The sequence below is a fragment of the Panthera tigris genome, chromosome C2 (assembly GCF_018350195.1).
Source record: "Panthera tigris isolate Pti1 chromosome C2, P.tigris_Pti1_mat1.1, whole genome shotgun sequence".
Lineage (NCBI taxonomy): Eukaryota > Metazoa > Chordata > Mammalia > Carnivora > Felidae > Panthera > Panthera tigris.
The window spans coordinates 39,423,690-39,444,869 of NC_056668.1; the positions used below are offsets into that span (position 1 = coordinate 39,423,690).

At 36.5% G+C, this 21,180-nt stretch overlaps 1 long non-coding RNA gene across 2 annotated transcripts in view; it reads left to right on the forward strand.

Moving 5' to 3' along the window:
- The first annotated feature begins 15,670 nt into the window (after window positions 1–15,670).
- LOC122241970 overlaps window positions 15,671–21,180 on the forward strand; it is a 102,553-nt gene continuing 97,043 nt past the window's right edge. For both annotated transcript variants that reach the window (XR_006222081.1, XR_006222082.1), the window contains exons 1-2: window positions 15,671–16,290; window positions 20,753–20,831. This is a non-coding gene — a long non-coding RNA (uncharacterized LOC122241970). The remainder of the gene's footprint in view (window positions 16,291–20,752; window positions 20,832–21,180) is intronic.

Consider the following 21,180-nt stretch of genomic DNA (forward strand, 5'->3'; position numbering starts at 1 on the left):
TATCAGAATTTCATATAACTTTTTTTGAAAGATCCTTAAAAAGAATGGATCAAGTGCAAAAGTATTTTTAAAGTTCTTTACATATTTTCACAAATTATTAGCCAGAGAGGTTTATGTCCTTTTCACTTATCCAACAGAGCCTGCATGAGCCATCAATCTTCTCTATCTGCAACTGAGGAGCATGGGTGAGCCAGGGGCCTGTAGCAGGCTCCTTCCTGGCTCTGATCCTCACCCAGCCACTCCTGAGCTCCACCAGGCCTGTGCAGAACATCCTCAGGGTCAAAAGTGGGATTTGGACCTGGGCTTCACACTCAATCTGTCCCAGGACAGGGAGTGACAGAGATGACAGCCAGACATTTTCCTTCAAGGGCCTCAGGACTGAGTGCAGGAAGCCCCGTGACCTTCACCAGCCCTACTGCATGTTCCTCTCAACTCTCCAAGGGATTCAATTCTTTGTTGTCACTTTCTGTTACACTGGCATTTACAGAGGGCACTGCTCTATAAAGACTGACAAAGACTAAGGGCCAGCTCTGGGAAGTCTCCTCCTTTGTGGTTCCACCCCTCATCCCCCCATCACATTGGAGACTTCAAATGCTGTATGTGGGCGACCAAGCTAGGAGCAGCCTGACAAGCAGGCAGCCTCAGAGATCAGTGGTAAGTTGGGAATGATCACCGATATTTTTCAAACACATTAATGAGAAAGAGGAAATTAAACCTCGCTATATGACTTGAGCAACTTCTGTGCTGATTTGGATAATAGTTTTCAAGTATTACCTGTGTGTGTGTGTCCGTTATTGACAATGTAAAAACTACACACCCAACACACATTTACATTTAATCTGCATTATTAGCAGTTACTCTATTAATTTCTTAAGTCTAGATAATCGACAGAACTATAAATCAAGTCCTGATCTGTAGTATTTGCCTATCCTTGTGTGTAAATACCTATCATAGCCAGTTTTAGTATGTATAATGTATAGTCATTGAATACAGGCTTGGGCAGAAATTCATAGTTGCACATCTTCACATAGTATTTCTACCATAAAGATATAATAGACATAAATAACCTCAAGGACATGGAAAACCAAAAACTGTGGTAGGATAATTAAGAAGAGATGAAATTCAGTATGTTACCTTTCTGGTAAAATGTACTTTTGGCTCAAAAATGTCAGTAACTTGAACAAGTGACTCTAGTTAGCTGGTATGAACTGTCTCCAGAACATAATCCTATCCCAAGAAGAGAGGTATTATAATTTATACTTCCATTTGTATCTATATTTTCTGTAACTCAAATACAAAAAAAAAGTTAACATGCACTAACATGTTAATCACATATATACCTTTGTATGTGTATATATCACATGAATGTATAAACATGTGTATAACATATATATACACACACACACACACACACACACACACACACACACTTTTAATTAATAGTCATTTATCAAGGACCCATTCTGTGTCAAGAATTGGACATCTCTCAGGGGTGCCTGGGTGGTAACTCAGTAGTTAAACATCCAACTTTGGCTCAAGTCATGATCTCGCAGTTTGTGAGTTCAAGCCCCACATCAGGCTCTGGGCTGACAGCTCAGAGCCTCAGAGCCTGACAGCTCAGAGCCTGGAACCTGATTTGGATTCTGTGTCTCCCTCTATCTCTGCCCCTCTCCTGCTCATGCTCTGTCTCTATCTCTCAAAAATAAATAAATGTTAAAAAAATTTAATTAAAAAAAGAATTGGACATCTCTCAGAATCGTCATGTAGTATAAATGTTCGCAATCAATGTCAAATGGGCCAAATCTAGCCTGCCACGTGTTTTTGCTCTGCCAGAGACCAATGTATGGCTATTACATACTTCCATTATAAATCAGTTATCCTTCCTGTAAGAACAGTTGCTTGAGATCTGAGAACAGCATCAATAATGAACTAAAGAACAAGGTAAATCATTTCTAGTGTTTTTGTATGAATCAACAGATGTTACTAATAATTCCTGGTTATTTATATAATAATTCTTGGTCAATAAAGAGTTTCAAGTGACTGAATAATCATTCTCTCTGAATAATCTGCTTGGAATAACTGTAAGTGACAATATTTTTAAAGAAGTTGATAAATGCCAATTCAGTACAATCTGAAGTATAATCTGCTAAAATGTATTTCAACTGATGCTGGAAAAATTCAACTGATGTGAAACAGAAAAAGGCAAATTTGGATATATTTACAAAGCTTATGAAAATATAATGTGTTTATGTCTATATTTATTTATTATTAATCAGCAAGTACTTTCCACACAATATCTTAATCTACCACATTATTAACCAGCAACATCACTATAAATTTCATTTACTCTGGTGGGTAGTTCTGCAATTTTTTTTTTTTTTTTGTCAGAAATAGAAGATGAATATCCTGACTTGTCCTACTATCTGGCAGTTTGATGGGTTAACATTGGGAGTGTGTTTTTTTTTTTAATTTTTCACCTTAAAGATGAGATTGGAATCTTTTTCTCAATAAGAAGAGTTGCCTCTGGACAATATTAATGATTACTGAATAGCTTTAGAAATTAGCTTTTGCTGCAGGCTTGAAAATGTTTCTTAATGAATTCAACCTATGATTACAAGGCAAAACTGGGCTTATATGTGGAACTTAAACTATATCATTCAGTTAACTAATGTTACATGAATCATTAGCAATGTCGAATTGTTCTATTCATTTATTCCTTTGTCAAAAATCAAAGCAAGATTTCCATTCCCACAGATATTTAAAGTAGGTGTATTTTCCAAGATCAAACAGTAGCTTCAATAGTATGTTTCTCATCTTAACGAAAATATAAGGGAAATTTTCTTATTTCAAAATCCATTTAACCTCACAATTGAGAAGCTGCCACCTAAACTTTTGATGAGAATGATTACTTTGCAACGCAATGACATGATAAAAGACAATTATCAAGAGAAGTATTTGACAGAATTCTAACTTCTTTTTAAGGGATACATATGTGCAATTAAAATCATATGCTAATGGACTGATATCAGTATTTGGCTGTGTCTCTATAGTTGAAAATCATTTTCAAAGATGAAATATGTAAAATTTCACTTCAGATCAGCATTAACAGATGAATATTTGCAATCAATTTTTATGATGGGGAAGACGAAAGTTTAACCTCATTTAGATGAAACGTTATTAAAATAATTCTATAATTATGCTAATTATTATATTTTGAATTCAGTCTACAAAATTTAGCAAAAACATGCTTTTTCACTTGCTATGTAAGTGCCTTCAAAAAATGCTCAATTTTGTCTCTTGGCCAACAAAACCTAAAATATTTACTATCTGGTCTTTTACAGAAAAGATTTGCTGACCTCTGATCTAGTTGAAAACAAAATTAGTAAGCGTATGTTGACTCTTCAGAATCTCCTGTGAACGTACACTGCTTATTTGATTGCTGTACATAATCATGAATAAAATGTTTTATAAATTTTATGAAACATCCATTAGAGTAGTAATGCATAAAAGAGATTCTTCAGTCGAAGAATTTGTCATTAGATACATGGCCACTTAAAATAAAAAAGTGAAAGTAAACAATGTTGCTTCAAATAAAATATTAACTGACATAAAATCTATTATTATTATTGACATATATTACAGTATTCCTCTGGGCCATACAGAAATACTCTATAAAACTGACCACTATATTTCTAGCTCACTCTCTCCCAATTAAAGTTTAAGATACAATTCTATGCATTAGTGGGCTGTGCACCAAAATGCAGTATCAATCCAAATCATCGCATTGAGACAAACTGCCCTCATGTTCTCTGAAAAACTGTCTTCTATATACATTATTGTAACAAAATTGCTTTGGAAAGGGAACTGCTGTCCAGGATAAAATTGTTTTCTTATGGAAAAGAATCTCCTATTTTGCATTCAAAAACTATTTTTTTAATATGAAATTTATTGTCAAATTGGTTTCCTTACAACACCCAGTGCTCATCCCAACAGGTGCCCTCCTCAATACCCATCACCCACCCCCCCCCCACCCTCCCACTCCCCCATAAACCCTCAGTTTGTTCTCAGTTTTTAGGAGTCTCTTATGTTGTGGCTCCCTCCCTCTCTAACCATTTTTTTTTCCTTCCCCTCCCCCATGGTCTTCTGTTAAGTTTCTCAGGATCCACATAGGAGTGAAAACATATGGTATCTGTCTTTCTCTGTATGGCTTATTTCACTTAGCATCACACTCTCCAGTTCCATCCACGTTGCTACAAAAGGCCATATTTCATTCCTTCTCATTGCCACGTAGTACTCCATTGTGTATATAAACCACAATTTCTTTATCCATTCGTCAGTTGATGGACATTTAGGCTCTTTCCATACTTTAGCTATTGTTGAGAGTGCTGCTATAAATATTGGGGTACAAGTGCCCCTATGCATCAGTACTCCTGTATCCCTTGGGTAAATTCCTAGCAGTGCTGCTGCTGGGTCATAGGGTAGGTCTATTTTTAATTTTTTGAGGAACCTCCACACTGTTTTCCAGAGTGGCTGCACCAGTTTGCATTCCCACCAACAGTGCAAAAACTATTGATAATAAAGGGCTTCATAAGATGACTTATATGATTGCTGTTTTAGCAAACCAATCTATAATATATATCCTGGGGATTACATACTTGTCACAACTGATATTTCCTTTGGCAATCATTCACTTCTTGTTGCACTCAAGAAGACAGAGAAGGGGTTTTTTTGTTTTCTTTTTGTTTTTGTTTTTTGTTTTCTTTTCCTGCCACAGTTTGTTTCCTTTGCCCCCATTTGATGCGTGGAATTATCCTGTGGTTAAGTTTTCTAAAATAAATTCTGAATTTTCAAGTTTGTACTCTATTTTCTTACAGAACTTAGTGAACATAGACCATAACATTTCCTACCATATAAAGTGCACCATGGACTTGACTTTACTTCCCCGCTTTGTGAAGTCCACACTTAAAATTTGTATAGTTATTTTTCTTATAAGTAAATATATCTGTATGTTCATCTTGTCTTTAAACTTTGAAAATAAACTTTAAATCTCAGGTCATTTACATAACACACACACACACACACACACACACACACACACACACAGATAACATACAAACACAGAAACACTATCAGACAAATGAGAAAAGAACACAACTGCCTTTATATTCCTTCATCCATCCATTCATTCATTAAGCATATATTTACTAAATATTACCAAGTGCCCAGCACTGCACCAGATGCTTAATTCAGCCAAATAACAGCTATTGCACCACCCCATTTTTATTCAGTTATGTACTGATTTTTTAGGTTTCATTAAATGTAACCAAATGGGTTATCATTCTTTTAATGAGTGCTTTAAGCATAATATTATATCTAAAATATTTTAATATTACTTATTTCCCCCAACGTAGATTATGCTATAAGAAAATGATATTGTTTATCTCTCTTCCCCAAGTTTTATTTCTAGTAATCTTTCAAAATGAACACATAAAGTTGAATTTTATTCCAGAGACTAATTTCTTGAACTGGCCTTTGTTTTAGCTTGGATTTTGCATTATGTTTTCTTATTCCAGGAAGATGAATATATTTAATATACTTTAAATTGCATCATATTTTATGAGCTCTCAAGGGATCCACTGTTATATGAACCAAGCATTATTGCATAATTATTGCTTCAGATATCTCAAATTATGATGACTAATTAAATATACATACATTTATCAGTGAAAAAATTTCAATGACTCAATTTCTATTCCCTCTTTAAAGTGCTTATATCCTCTGCAAAAGTTTTAAGAAGGAGAGAGTATCACAGCAATTGAGAACATGATTTAGCATTAATATTTCATAGTGCAATTCAGGTACATGGTTAACTAGAGAAATGCTAACATCTTACCATCCTCCAAGTAAGTGTTACTCTTGGTTTCACTAACAAGACGATGTATACGGCTCAAAGGAAGATAGTAGCCTATCTTTGTATATACATCTTATGTATGTAAACTTTTATTATTAATTTAGAATAGTATAATGAAGAGACCCATATTTTTTAAAGAAGAGTAAAAATCTGTCACTCCTTTCCCTTATGAAACCACAAACTATACAACAAATTCCACTAAATTCTAGTTCACTGGATTTCTATAGGCTTAATTCCAAGATGAATCAAGAAGTCATAGCCAGTCACTCTGACAAGGGAAAAATTCCCAATGTTATCCCTAACCTATGACCTGAAATAAAGTTTTCATGAGCTTGCAGTTAGTTGTATTCCATTTAGAAAACACAACACACAAATAAAAACAGGCAATGAGAAAACATACATCAATTACATGGTCTGAGAATGAGAACAATTTACTGACAAATGAAAGCTGCTGTCCTAGTTGATCTTTAGTACTATATTTTCTCAGAGATTTTCCCTACTTAAAATTTTTATATTGTAGAAATGACAGTGACTTATAGTTATTGATTTATTTAAAGCATTTATTTTGGTTAAATTAGTTGTATACAATATGTGCTCATTTCCCTGTTTTGTTTCGTTTTTCTTTTTGCTGTACTATTTATTCATCTTTGAAATACAAAGGCCCAAGAACTATGGCCCTGTGGAAGGCAAATACATTGTCCCTCACAAACCTTTTTTTTTTTAATGTTTTTTAAAATTTTTGAGAGAGAGAGAGAGAGACAGAGCATGAGCGAGGGAGGAGCAGAGAGAGAGGGAGACAGAATCCAAAGCAGGCTCCAGGTTCAAGCTGTCAGCACAGAGCCCTATAAGGGGCTCAAACCCAGGAACCAAGAGATCATGACCTGAGCCGAAGTTGCACACTAAACCGACTGAGCCACCCACATGCCTCCCTCTCCTCTTTTTTTAAATGTTTAGTTACAACCCTCACAAGTCTTTTAACAAAGAATTCCAAGCAGGATGCACCTTGAATTCTTTCCTAACCAAAGGTAAGTTTAACATCTGAAGTACTTCAGGATACGGTTGCCATATGGTTGCCATAGATGATGACACTGTGATGTCCTGCAGCTTTGTGGTATGTGAAAGGTACTGTTAATTAGATTTCCTTCACAATATTCCTGCAGGGAAGGGTGGAGCAACAATCTTCTCTGAGTTCTTCTAGGGAGTAATTTATGCAGTAACTCATGCAAAACAAAGCCCTTGTTAAACCAGTCTTTGTGTTTACAAATACAAGAATCTCTGAGTTCCTAACTATAGAAAATGTTTGGATGATTCAAATTCTTTGAGGTTAGCTCCTTTTCAATATAATTCTTTCTATAAATTTGTAGAAGCCAGTGCTTAATGCAAAAGCTTTATAGTATATTGATATCTACAATTTAAAAATAATTTCCTCCCATTTCCAGACAATTGCCCACAAATAACAAGCCATTCTGGGAAAACAAAGCAAAATGGAATAGCAAGAAAAATATAAGAAATATCTTAAACATAGCAATAACATTAGGAGTTTTGAAAACTGCTTTCTTTTTATTTTTCATTAGAGGTCAGGGAAGTCCCTTCCCTCATCTCTTGTAAATTACATTTCATATTCTGTCTGTATGTTTCTTTTTTTAAACTTAAAAGAAGTGACAGGGAAACGCAGGCCCAGCTGTTAGTGAAAGAATTAAGCATTCTGTCCTTGCACTACTTATATATTTAGGAATACATATAGGACCAGAAATGATGTCAGGATGTTTGTTAAATCAATACATTATTAAAAGCAAACAAAATATTTTGCTAAAAAAATTCAGAATTGCTATATTCCTTTAAGTCATCAAAACCACACATGCTAAAATACTTTTTTATGTCTTTTTGTTTGTTTGTTTTTAACATTTATTTATTTTTGAGACAGAGAGAGACAGAGCATGAATGGGGGAGGGTCAGAGAGAGATGGAGACACAGAATCTGAAACAGGCTCCAGGCTCTGAGCGGTCAGCACAGAGCCTGACGTGGGGCTCAAACTCACGGACCGTGAGATCATGACCTGAGCAGAAGTCGGACACTTAACTGACTGAGCCACCCAGGCGCCCCTGTTTGTTTGTTTTTTAAGCAGAACTGTGTCTTCTCACTCCTTTGGTAATCATGACTTCCTAGAATTTCAGGGATGCCAGAATCCACTCAATGGTATTATTGGAATAGTACTGAACTCTTTACACCCCACTCAGAAAGGCCATTTGACATCTTAAGACAGGCAGCATCTACTCATTATAAACTAGGAAAGTTCTATACAAACAGATCTGGGAATTGCTGGCATCCTGTTACAAAGGATCCTAGATCTTTACACCTCCTCCCTCCCCAATTTCTGCCATCAATAGTCAAGGCCAAAACAAAAAGTTTACAAATTCTACACATCAAAAGGAAAAAGAAAAAAAACAAGCATTATCAGTAATAGAGTATGCTGCTTATTACCAGATGACCTTAACTCCACATGAGAAATTTTAAGTTGGAGAATAGTCAACAATACTGTTGAAATAAATTTCTAGGCCCAAGATGGAGATGCTACTTCCTGGGGTACCACATCAGCAAACTGAAACTTACATATTTGTGTCACTTAAATGTCCTGCTGACAACACACACAGTATATCCAGTCAGCCAATCATCAAACACCAAGCCAATCCTGGACTCCATACTCATTTCCTTTCCTTTTCACCCCAGACTTGACTATGTGGCCCCAGCCAATCAGACAGTTCTGTTTTTCTCTTCCTTGTTCTTTATCTTGTAAAAGCTTCCTGCCTTCTGCCCCATTTTGCAGTTCTCTGGGTGAGCAGAGTATTAAATAAAAGTTTGTGTGTATAACCTAAATTATCTTCTTTAATCATTTTTTAATAGTACCCAATCTAGAGGCGAGTGGGGGAAAAGAATGGACTGTTTCACTGTGCAGTGTGCTTCCAGGACCAGCAGTATCAGTATTACCCAGGAGCTTACTGAAAATGCAGAATTTCAGGCCCTACCCCAAATATAATGAATCACAGTCTGCCATTTAAAAAGATTCCCTAGGTGTTATGGACTAAATGTTGGGTCCTACCAAAATTCATATGTTGAAATTCTGACCCCCAATGTTATGGTATTAGGAGGTAGGGTCTTTGGGAGGTGTTTAGGTCATGAGAGTGGAGCCCTTATGAATGGGACAAATGTCTTTATAAAAGAGACCCCAGAGAGCTCTCTGGCTATGTGAGGAAATGAGAAGCTGAAAGTCAATGAACCGGGAAGTAGGTTCTCAATAGACAACCTATTCTATCAAGTGCCTTGATATTGGACTTCCTAGCCTCCAGAACTATAGGAAATAAATGTTTGTTGTTTAAGCCACACAGTCTATAGTATTTTTATCATAGCTGTCCAAGTAGACCAAGATACTTGATTAGTATATATATTAAACTTTTTTAATTTTTTTTAACGTTTATTTATTTTTGAGATAGAGAGAGACAGAGCATGAACGGGGGAGGGTCAGAGAGAGGGAGACACAGAATCTGAAACAGGCTCCAGGCTCTGAGCTGTCAGCACAGAGCCCGACGCAGGGCTCAAACTCACGGACCGTGAGATCACGACCTGAGCCGAAGTCGGACGCTTAACTCACTGAGCCACCCAGGCACCCCAAGTATGTATATTAAACTTTGAGAAGGAAAAGGTAGAGGGCTATAGGAGGTTTGACCTGAAATTCCCCCTCTGTAAGTGAAGTACCTTGCTCACCCAGTTTCAAATTAATATTACCAAGCTCACTTTCCTTTATCTAAGGGCGTTGATAAATTGTTATTAAAAAAGTCATATTGTGGGGCGCCTGGGTGGCGCAGTCGGTTAAGCGTCCGACTTCAGCCAGGTCACGATCTCGCGGTCCGTGAGTTCGAGCCCCGCGTCGGGCTCTGGGCTGATGGCTCGGAGCCTGGAGCCTGTTTCCGATTCTGTGTCTCCCTCTCTCTCTGCCCCTCCCCCGTTCATGCTCTGTCTCTCTCTGTCCCAAAAATAAATAAAAAAATGTTGAAAAAAAAAAAAATTTTTTAAAAAAAGTCATATTGTAGTTCATAAACTTTAATGTGTAAACATAGATAAAGCCATATTTTGTTATCTCCAATGGATGTGATGAGAAACCATTGGCTTCATCTACTTTGTACTGTTTGAAATGTTTTATAACAAGCATGCCTGAAACTAAATAAATCAACAAATACATTTGCATTGAAACAACAAATTATATTCCATTGTGCAAATTTTGACCAACATAAAAAAAATTAAAACTTGAAAATTTTGACATCACACAGAGGTGACACCCTATATCACAAAGATTCTTATGCAACTTTGAAAAACCAAACTTATTAAAAACAATTTTAAAATATATGCTAGATAATATTTAATATTTTTAGGAAGAAAGTAGATTACAACCCCCACCACTCCCCTAACACACACACATACTACACATGCACACAAATGTTGGTTCAAAATAACTGTTCTACCTTTAGTGGATGAAGAGACATAGGAACAGCGAGCAATTTTCTACTGTGTGTTCAAGTATAACATCAAGATATTACCAAGAGACATTATTATAATTAGCCATAAACATGTTGTTTGCTAAGTATAATGATTCTAATGGATTCCTTCTACATGATTTACTTCTTTGCTATTGCTGAAAGAGATGGTCCAAAGAAGAGCCATTTTAGTTAAATTTGATTAATAGCCCTTGCTTCTTTGCAAAACCAGAATTATAAGTGCATAGATGGATTCAACAATAAAAATAAACAAAGACAGCATGGTTTCTACAAGAGATTCTTAACTGAATTATTTAAGCAAGAAGGTCTATGGAAGAAAACAGGCAAAATGAAAGTCCTTGAGTGTATACTGTCTTATAGAGAATAAATAAATCATTCCTTAAGAAATTAATGGAGAGTGTTTTGTAGAACTAATGGAAAAAAATCATTAAAGAAATCTTGGGAACTGAACTATATGCACAGACTTATGTAATAATTTGTTACAACTAATTTTTAAGAAAGATAAATAAACAGAAGTATTTTGTATTATCTTTCTGTTAACTAGCACTCAAAATCATGTTTGAACTACTTCATGATTCCCTAGCAGTACAAGTGCATTCATAGGATAGAATTCCTATTGACTTGGTTCAACTGTACAAATTTGGCTTATGTAGAGGTTCTCTATAGACAGACATTACTCACCCAGATTAAGTAAAAGGCATATATACATCATCTTCTCTGTGTTCAGACATTCACAATTGAAAAGAAAAAAAAACCTGTGTCCAAAACTCTAAAAATTTAGTCTATAGGTTGCCGGGATTAATTCTGAATGATAATTCAAGTTGAATGAATTGTTTTGTCTTGAAAATTCATTTTGAAATGAATTAGAGAAATATGGGAAAAGAAAAAAATAGTTTACCTATTAACTTCCTTCTATATTTCAGGTACTCTATTAAATCATTCATCATCTCACATAATACTGACAAAACTTTGGGTTAGCTACTATTTTTATCTCCATTTTACAAATCAGAAAAATAGAATGCTGGAAGATTACATTAGTAAACTGAGTTCATATGTTTCAATATGGTAGAACAAGTGAATTAAAATGAAAAAAAAAATGCTATGAATACAAATGTCTTTCACATATAAACATGCCCAGTTAAATTATACGCATATGCTAAATTCTGAGCATTTCGGCATCCTTTATCTGCCTGAATTTTCCTATAAAAATTCTTTTTTTCCCTGAAAGCATACAAAAGATTCTGCTTCCAAGAATATTTATTAACTTTAACTTTTCTCAGTGATCACAGTGATTGATTTCTTTGTGATATTTTCATTATCTAGAAAGAAGTGGTGGGCAAAAATGTCATGTGCTGCGAAAAGGTAAATAAACAGAAGGAGGCCACCAGTAGACAAAACTACTGATCATTGGTTATTACTCTAAGACCATTTTCAGAATGATGATGATGCAGAGTTTGAGTGGCATAAATTTGGTAGAAGACAGTAGCAAATACAAAACATTTTTCAAGAAGCCTAGCAGTGATGAGAAGCAGGGAGATAGTAATTCAGAGAAGAATCATGAATTAGTTTCTTTTTTAAATTAGATATAAAGACTTTATCATTAAAGAAAAAAATCGATCATGCAAAAAGAGGTTTTGCAAACTCCAAAATGAACCATACATAATTAAAGGAGTATGATAGAGGTAGAGCAATCAAGGGATAAAGAGCATAGGTACAGATTTTAGTCTTGGCAAAGAGGAAGGATATTGTTATTGAGTCTGGAATTTTAAAAAAAAGTAAAAATGGGAACAAATATCAGAACACTGTCTCTTGGAGATTAATCTTCAGAAAATATTGTAGATGGGACAAATTTTAATATACAAAGAACTCTCAAAACTTACTACAAAAGCAAACAATGTAATTTAAAATGAACAAATTTAAAATTTGAACATATACTTCACCAAAGAGGATACGAGGATGGCTAATAACTACATGAAAAAAAAATGTTCAATATCATTAGCGATTAGGGAGATACATATTTTAACCCTGAAGAGATGCCACCACATACCTATCAGAATTGCTAAAAATATTCTGATAATACTAAGTGCTATTGAGGATGCAGAGAACTAAAACTTTCAGATATAGCTAGTAGGAATGCAAAAATAGTACAGCCATCTTGGAAAACACTTTGGCAGGTTTTGTTTTTAAGTTAAATATTCACTTACCATGTGACCTACTAGTCCCACTACTGGGTATTTAACTTAGAGAAATAAAAACTTATATGCATACAAAAACCTCTACACAAAATGTTACAGCCGTTCTGTTTATAACCACTTAGACTGGAAACGACTCAAATGTCCTTTAGCACATAAACAGATAAATAAACTACAGTAAATCCACACAAAGGAATATTATTCAGCAATAAAAAGGCTATAACTATTGATATACGCAACACCTTGGATAAATTTCAAGACATTACGCCGAGTAAAAGAAAACAGTGTCAAATAATTACATATCCTATGATTCCATTCACATGACATTCTCAAAAAGCTGTAGTGATGGAGAACACTAGATCAGTTCTTAGGGCTTAGGAATGGGGGAGGGTATGTCAACAAACGGGTGGTAGAACCGTTGTGTATCCTGATCATGGTAGCAGTCACACAAATGTGTGTTAAAAATCATAACATAGTACACAAACAAGTAATTTTACTGAACAGTTTAAAAAATATGTTTCACAGCAAACAAAGTAAATGAAGCAAATAAAACAAAGTAAGCTAAATTGCTCTGTATAACAAAATAATTGACATTATGGAATTGTCTTCTGGATGCATAAGTAAAACACTGGAAGACTTGGAAAGGGGATGGGAGAAGGAAGGACTTGCAAAAAACACCCCAGTATTTGGGGTAGGCCAGTGAAAATTCCCTGATACAAGCATAGCCAACAAAAAATATCAGATTGGATGTTTTTCTTCTTTTCTTGGTGATATTTCCCTCTGTTACTTCCAGATTTTTAATAAAAATTCGGTGTTGCATGAAAGTTTCAAGTTAGACCGACTTTGGTGAGTACAGGAGAAATGGTTTCTGCCCATTTATGGCAGCAGCTGGAGCCACATGCACAGAGAAGAACAGCTGAAGGAAATGAGATGGTGAAAGAGAAGCAAGAATCTGAAGTAGTAGGGAAGGCATAGAAAGCAAACAGCCTTCCTCTTAAGGAGTCTTCCACAACACTGTGATGTATATTGCATCTCCCATGAAATGAGATTTATGTGTAGTCAAGGAAGAGATGAGGGAGCTTTGGGACACTCGGGTTACACAAATATAACTAAAAAATAGAATACCGAGGCACTCTCTGAATTGTGCCAATGATAATCACCATTTGGGAACTTTGCAAACAGAATTTCCATAACTTGTTACTTGATATCCAAACTCCTTTATATAGAAGACATTTTTCCATGAATTCAAATATATGTTATTGGGATTGCATATTATTAAATCAGACTCTAGCAATCATATTATTAACTTTTCCACAGTTCTGTAACTCTCACTCTCAACATTTATTGTAATGTTTTTAACTCTCGATAAACATCCACTTGAACATCTGATAAGATATTGAAGATAGTGCTGTTCCATGTGACATCATGAGGTGACCATCTATCTATCATCCCTGCGTGGCTTATGACTTCCCAGACACCAAGGTTTCTCCAAACCAGTAACAACCATAATGTACCATGAGCTTTTATGCCTTTCTCACACTGTGCATTGTACTATCTCAATCAAAGCACATTAAAGAAAAAGAGGGTGTCATTTGTAGGTAGTCAAAAGACACCTGAGAGGTCTACTGGGTTCTGAAAAATTCTGTGACACGTAAGTATCACAACCCTTTGGCTTTACTGCAGATCTGTTTCAAACAGACAGTAATATGCAGCACTCTGCTCTTATTATTATCCTGGCAAGAATGGAATTTTTACAAAACTTAATGACTCTTACCTCACTTTTATTCACTTATTTTTAAATTAGAATTGACCCTTGAATAATACAGGGGTTAGGGACAACAGAACTCCCCCAACATGCCTTCAAAACTCTGTTATAACTTTTGACTCTCCAAAAAACTTAGCTACTAATAGCCTTGTTGACCAGAAGTCTTAGTAACAAGTCAATTAACATATTTTTGTATCTGTAATATATGCTGTAGTGTTGCAATAAAGTCGGCTAGAGAAAAGAAAATGTCATTAAGAAATCATAAGGAAGAGGGGCACATGGGTGGCTAAGTCAGTTAAGTGTAGGACTCTTGATTTCAGCTCAGGTCATGATCTTGCGGTCATGAGTTCGAGCCCCACTTCAGGTTACATGCTGATGACTGCGGAGCCTGCTTGGGATTCTCTCTCTCCTTCTCTCCCTGCCCCTCCCCACAAATCTCTCTCTCAAAATAAAAAATTAATTAAAAAAAAATTGTAAGGAAGAGAAAATACACTTACAATACTCCACTGTATTTATCAAAAAATATCTCCATGTAAGTGGACTCATGCAGTTCAAACCCTTGTTTTTCAAGGGTTAACTGTACATATTTTCTTCTACCCCTCACCCCCTACTGTTATATCGCTCTGGTAGGGCTGACATAACAAAATACCACCTACTGGATGACTTAAAACAACAGAAATTAATTTTCTCACAGTTCGGCAGGTCAGAAGTCCAAGATCAAGTGTCATCAGGGTTGGTTTCTGGTGAGGATTCTCTTCCTGGCTTGCAGATGGCGTCTTCTCTTTGTTCTTGTGGGAAAGGGCCGTGAGTTCTGGTGTCTCCTCCTCTTTTTATAAGGATGCCAGCCCTAGGAGACAAGGACTCCACCTTTATGACCTCATGTAACCTCAATTACCTCCCTAAGGGCCTTGTGTCCAAACACAGTCACATCGGGGACACAGGGCTTCAACATATGAAGCCGGACACGAAGGTGTTCTGTCCATAACACTTGCGTTTGTTGAATCCTTTTTTTTTTTTTTTTTTAAGAGACTGCTTATTTTTCATCACCCTTATTTGCATTTTCTGCTCTGTGGAGAAACAGTTCAAGACCACCAGTGGTTGCTCTTACCCATTCAGTAGGCTGAATAGTGGGAGCTGAAGACCAGTCTTCGCTCCAGTCTTCCTCGGGGAACTGCTGAATAGCACAGAGGACACCTGTGCTCCTCTACACCAGCCGGCAACCTCAGATTACGTTAGCAGAGAACACAGGACCTGGAGCAGCCCATTCGCCCTGAAACTCCTCCTTGGTCACAGCCTTCTCAACAGAGGCTTGCTCTCTTTTTTTTTTTTTCAATTCGTCAGTATCTCTGCAGAAGTAGAGCCCAGGCGTGACCTCCCGCGGCTGCTCACAGAAGATGGTGGCGCGCAGGCGCAGAACTTCCCCGGGCCGGCGTCCAGCACGTCACATTCGCTCGGTGAACCCACCCTCTGTTGCCGCGTGAGATGACAGTGTCCACAAAACACAGAGGAGGGTGTGTTATACAGAGCAGTTGTAGGCAGGTGCATGTGAGACGCCGCTGTGAAAGGCTGGTGGTCAGCCCTGGACTCAGTAACCACGGGAGATCTCCGCTCTCGGAAGGCTGCCTGGATCTGGTTAGTGAAAGCTCCGGAAGTGAAGCAGCCAGCAGGAAGAGTGGCTCCGGGGCAAAAGAAAACTTCAGCACAGCTCTCAGGCCAGTATTCCCGGAGCGTGTTACACACCAACACCGGCTGTGTGTTCAACCTAACCATGGCAGGAGCTGCTAGCACCAGCTTCTCCCAGGTTCTCTTCAGATTTATGATATAATTGCCGCCACTTTCCCTTTGGTAGAAGTACTGTTCCATTTGGATGTCAAGGTTGGTGCCACGCAGGTGGGATCCTGCTATAAGAAATTTGAGGACATGGGCGCCTGGGTGGCCCAGTCGGTTAAGCGTCCGACTTCGGCTCAGGTCATGATCTCACGGTCCGTGAGTTTGAGCCCCACATTGAGCTCTGTGCTGACAGCTCAGAGCCTGGATGGAGTCTGCTTTGAATTCTATGTCTCCCTCTGTCTCTGTTCCTCCCCCACTCACGTTCTCTCAAAAATAAATGAACATTTAAAAAAAAAACTTTAAAAATAAAAAATAAAAATAAAAGTGGTAGGGGGAAAAAAACATATTTTAGTGATGTAATTTGAGGTTTTGGGCAGCACAACAAACACTGAGATAACCTGTTAGAGAAAGAGTAAATATGTAAAATATAAGCAAAAAAAAAAAAAAAAAAAAAGGAAGAAGATGAAGAAGAAAGAAAGAAAGAAAAAAAATAAGGAAGGAAAGAAACACAATGTATGGGTTAACTAATTACTTGAAAACACTGTAACAGCTCATTGGGCAATTTTGTAATCAGATGGGCCCAAGGGATGAATATGATCAAGTTTATAACAGTTCATTTTCTTTGAATGCAGCTGTATACAATGCCCCAGGAGATTCTAGAAGCAATGAAACTACAGAGACTCTTTTGATTAATAACATATTCAATCCCTAAAATCCATGAACAGAAACGCATATTGTTATGCCTTCAAGGGTATCCATAGATGCTATGGAGCCCCTTCTGGAGAGAGAGTGAAGTGGCTGGAAACCTCCTGTGAATGGTCACCTTAATTGTGTTGCCTTCTTAAAGATGATCTTTTAAAAGTTTTTTTTTTTTTTCATTTTTTCTTTGTCTCTAAGTTCATAGGGTTAAACTATGCTGTGATTGCCATAATTATTATTTCTCCCCCAGTGATTTTATAGCCAACAAGGGAACATTAGCACCCACTGATTCCTTGTGGAAAATAATCTATTTAAAGATACTTGTTTCAGTTGAATCTTTTTTTAAATGCTTCACTCCATTATTTTATTATGTAGAAATCTGCACCAAGGCAGAATTGGAGCTTCCAAAGAATTCACTTGTCTCTGTATTTATTCCTCCCTGGAAGTCATAAGGCTCTGTTGATAGCAGCCCAGATGGGTGGTAGGGAAGCAATTATGATTAAAAACATAATGGGAATTCAGAGAGCTGCAGGATGTCTGCAAATATCAAGGATTCTTGTTAAGGGCCTAATCCCACACTCGTTATAGGACTTCTTTCTTAGGGTGTCTATCTCTCAGTAATTATGGAACTATCAAATACATATATGTAGCCAACATTTTGTGTAATATGCATAGACTGATTCAGCTGTTTGAACAGTATTTGATATATTTTGGTTAGACACAAAAACATCTGATATTATCTAAGAATCTCCTTTCTTTCAATTGAAGGAAAGTTACTTTAAAAGAATGCAGTAAACAAATAAATTCAGTAATAGGATTTTGCTCAGCAATGTCTGGCATATATAGTGAATGCAAATTTCCTTCTCTTTTATCATTTCTCCCTAAGGCCAAATGTATGTCATTTAGGGAAGGGGAGAAAAACTTACTATAACTACAATATAAGTAATTTTAAAAAATTAAACTGATCTCTGTTCCTTTGAATATTTTTGAAAGGAAGGGAATAATATCTAAAATAAAGTAAAATTTAGATTTTAAAACATAATACGTACCTCAGAGAATATGGTTCTTTGGGGCCTAAGTGGTCCCGTTTTATAGTGTTTTCATTATGTGAAAACTTGATGATGATTGTATCTCATTGATGTCAGGTGATGTAGGTGGTCAAATCAACTCTTGTTCTAAGCTAGAGAATCTTTGGGAGAATAACAGCTTAAGGACAAAATGGAGTTGGGGTCAATGGTGGCTCACAAACTAATATGTTATTATCAAATAAATATTTGTGCAGAGAACATTCAAGGATATACAAGGAAATATAAAAGGACAAAGGAAGTAACATGGTAATAGTCAAGAGGAGAATTTTGACTTCCATATATATTGTAGCTGCTAATAGCTTTTCAAGACTACAAGCACCTCAATGCCACGACTCTAATTTAGATCAATGTTGGGTTATTAGCAAAGCATGGAACGCCTACAAAGAATTAGTTATTGTAGGTGAGGTATTAAATCACATGTAAGTTCTGTCTTAGGAAAAATTCAGTGTGCACACAAACAAGAACAAGTATGTTTGGTGAATGTTTAAAATATCAAAGTGGGGTTAAAAAGTTCTATCAGAATTCAGGGGCACCTGGGTGGCTCAGGCAGTTGAGCAACCAACTTGATTTCAGCTCAGGATCCCAGGATCATGAGATCAAGCCACATTGGACTGCATGCTGAGCTTGAAGACTGCTTGGGATTCTCTGTCTTCCCCTCTGCCTCTGCTCCCCTCCACCCCTGCATGTGCACGCTCTGTCTCACTCTCTCTCTCTCTCTCAAATAAATAATTTTTAAAAATTTGTAAAAAGTTCTATCAGACTTCCGAAGAAGAATATACTATATAGCTAGAGATACTGAAGGATTAAATAATAAAGTATCACGTTAGCAATGCAAAACTGAGTCTTAACAGAGTGAAGAAAATAAGGAAGAGCTTTCCAATAAGCAACAGCAGTATAAATAAGGGAAATTGCCAAAGGATTGGGATGATTCCACAGAACAAGGAACTGTTGGACAGAAGGCTGGAAGGAAGGTGGGAGCCAGGGCATATACAATACATGGGATTTCTTTTCCTTTCCTTTTCACATTTTCTTCCTTCCTTCCTTCCTTCCTTCCTTCCTTCCTTCCTTCCTTCCTTCCTTCCTTCCTTCCTTCCTTCCCTCCCAGTTTGGAGTTGTTCCAGTTACAATAGCTATATAGCACATGAATCTAAACTTTAGTTACAGCTTAAAAGAACCATTTCATTATTCTTAGGGATTTTGTAGCTCAGGAATTCAGACAGAGAACAGAGGAAGTGGCTTGTTCCTGCTCTACCATATCTGGAGCCTCATTTGAGAGGTTTTGAAGGCTAGGATGATTTCATAAGTGGGGGCCGGCATCATCTGGAGGCTTGTTCATTTACTTGTCTGGTGCCTGGACAGGACATTCTGAAGAACAGGACTGTGACTGAGTGTCCATGTGTGGCATCTCCATGTGGCTTGGCTTCCTTACAGTATGCTGGCTCTTGGATTGTTGGACTTTTTACAGGATGTATCAGGGCTCCAGAAGAGTTCCAGCAAACAAGTTGGAAGCTGTATGCCCTTTTATGATCCAGCCTCATAAATCATATGATGTCATTTTTACTCTATTGGTTGAAGCTTTTCCATACCTTTCAAGATTCAAAAGGAGGAGACATACAGTTCATTTTTTAATAACAGGGTTATCAATAAATTTAGGGATACTTCTTTTGTTTTATTTTTGGGGGGAACATTTTCAAATGTTCATATGTATGAATGATTATTCATATGAATGAATGAATTGAATAAGTGATCTGTAGATAAAATATATTTCTAAGAAATATACACTGATAACTGATCTCAAGATAAAGTCATGTTAGAATATAGAAGAGAATTAAAATATAGAATCTTCTGAGACTCTCTCTAAAAAAAAGGCATTATATTAAGTGCCCCTTCTCCGCTCATGCTCTCTGCCCCTCCCCCGCTCATGCTCTGTCTCTCTCTCTCTGTCAAAAATAAATAAACATTAATTTTTTTTTTTTTTTAAATAAGAACGGTTCCCAGATCACCTTATCAGGGCATTTCCAAATACTGTTTAGAAAGCCTCTACAAAACAATCTTTCTTTTTTTTTCTTTTGACACACAAAATTTAAACTTAGGCCAGTTCTTCCAAGCCACTTTAAAATGTGTGATGAATATTCAGAATTCCTTCTTCCTCAATGTAGTGACTCTTACCTTTTTGTCTTCTTGGATCTCTTTAAGAATGTAATGAAAGCGAAGGACACTTTTCATAGAAAAAAAAAAAGCACATACACATGAAACGGAAGGTGATCTCACTGTGGTCCCTGGCTCCTTGGTCCCCTGAAGTCCTTCCATGCACCCCAGATTGAGAACTTTATAGTAATCCAAACATAGTTGTTTGCAACATAAGACTCAAATTTTAACTTGAAATTCACGAATTCCAAGTGGTTATGGAGCTTGATAAATCATTCTTTACCATTGCTAATATCATGAAGGGAAAACTTCAAACCGATTTGATTTCATAGGCCATGTGTAAATATTGATTTCAGCCCTGCCACATAGCCTCTCTGCTCACTGAGTGAAGAGACTATTCGGCCCACATTTCAAGGTGAGACTTGTCTACCCCAGTGATAAATACTGAAAACAAGACACATGGGATCCAGCTGTCTCAAACCAAATCCTAGGCTGCTCCTATATGCATCCAAAAGATTAGTTAAATAAGATTGGTAGTTCTGCATGTGGTGATGGTTCCCTAATTTCCACAGACTTGAAACTAGAACTTATCTGAAGTTTCCAAATCTATGTTGAAAGGAAGAGGATTCTGAAAGCCCCTGACTTTTTAAGGTAAATATTTAAGTCTATAGTTTCGATAGTGATAGCTTATTTTCTGTAAATGTAAAATGTATTAAAAAGCCTATACTCTAATAAAGCAAAAATGGAATGTTTTATTTTTTTCTGTTTAGGCAATGCATTGGCCCTACTCTCAAATTTTTTATTTTTTTAACATATTTATGAACTATCTTTTTAGAGACGGTTCATGTTCAGATTGACTATGACACACTATTCACTATTAAATATAATGCTTCTTTGTTACATTTTTAGAAATTATTCCTGTATTACAGACATCATTACCTGTTACACCCTAAATGTGCTTTCTTAAAATGTCTAAAAATTCATTAAAAATATAAGACAA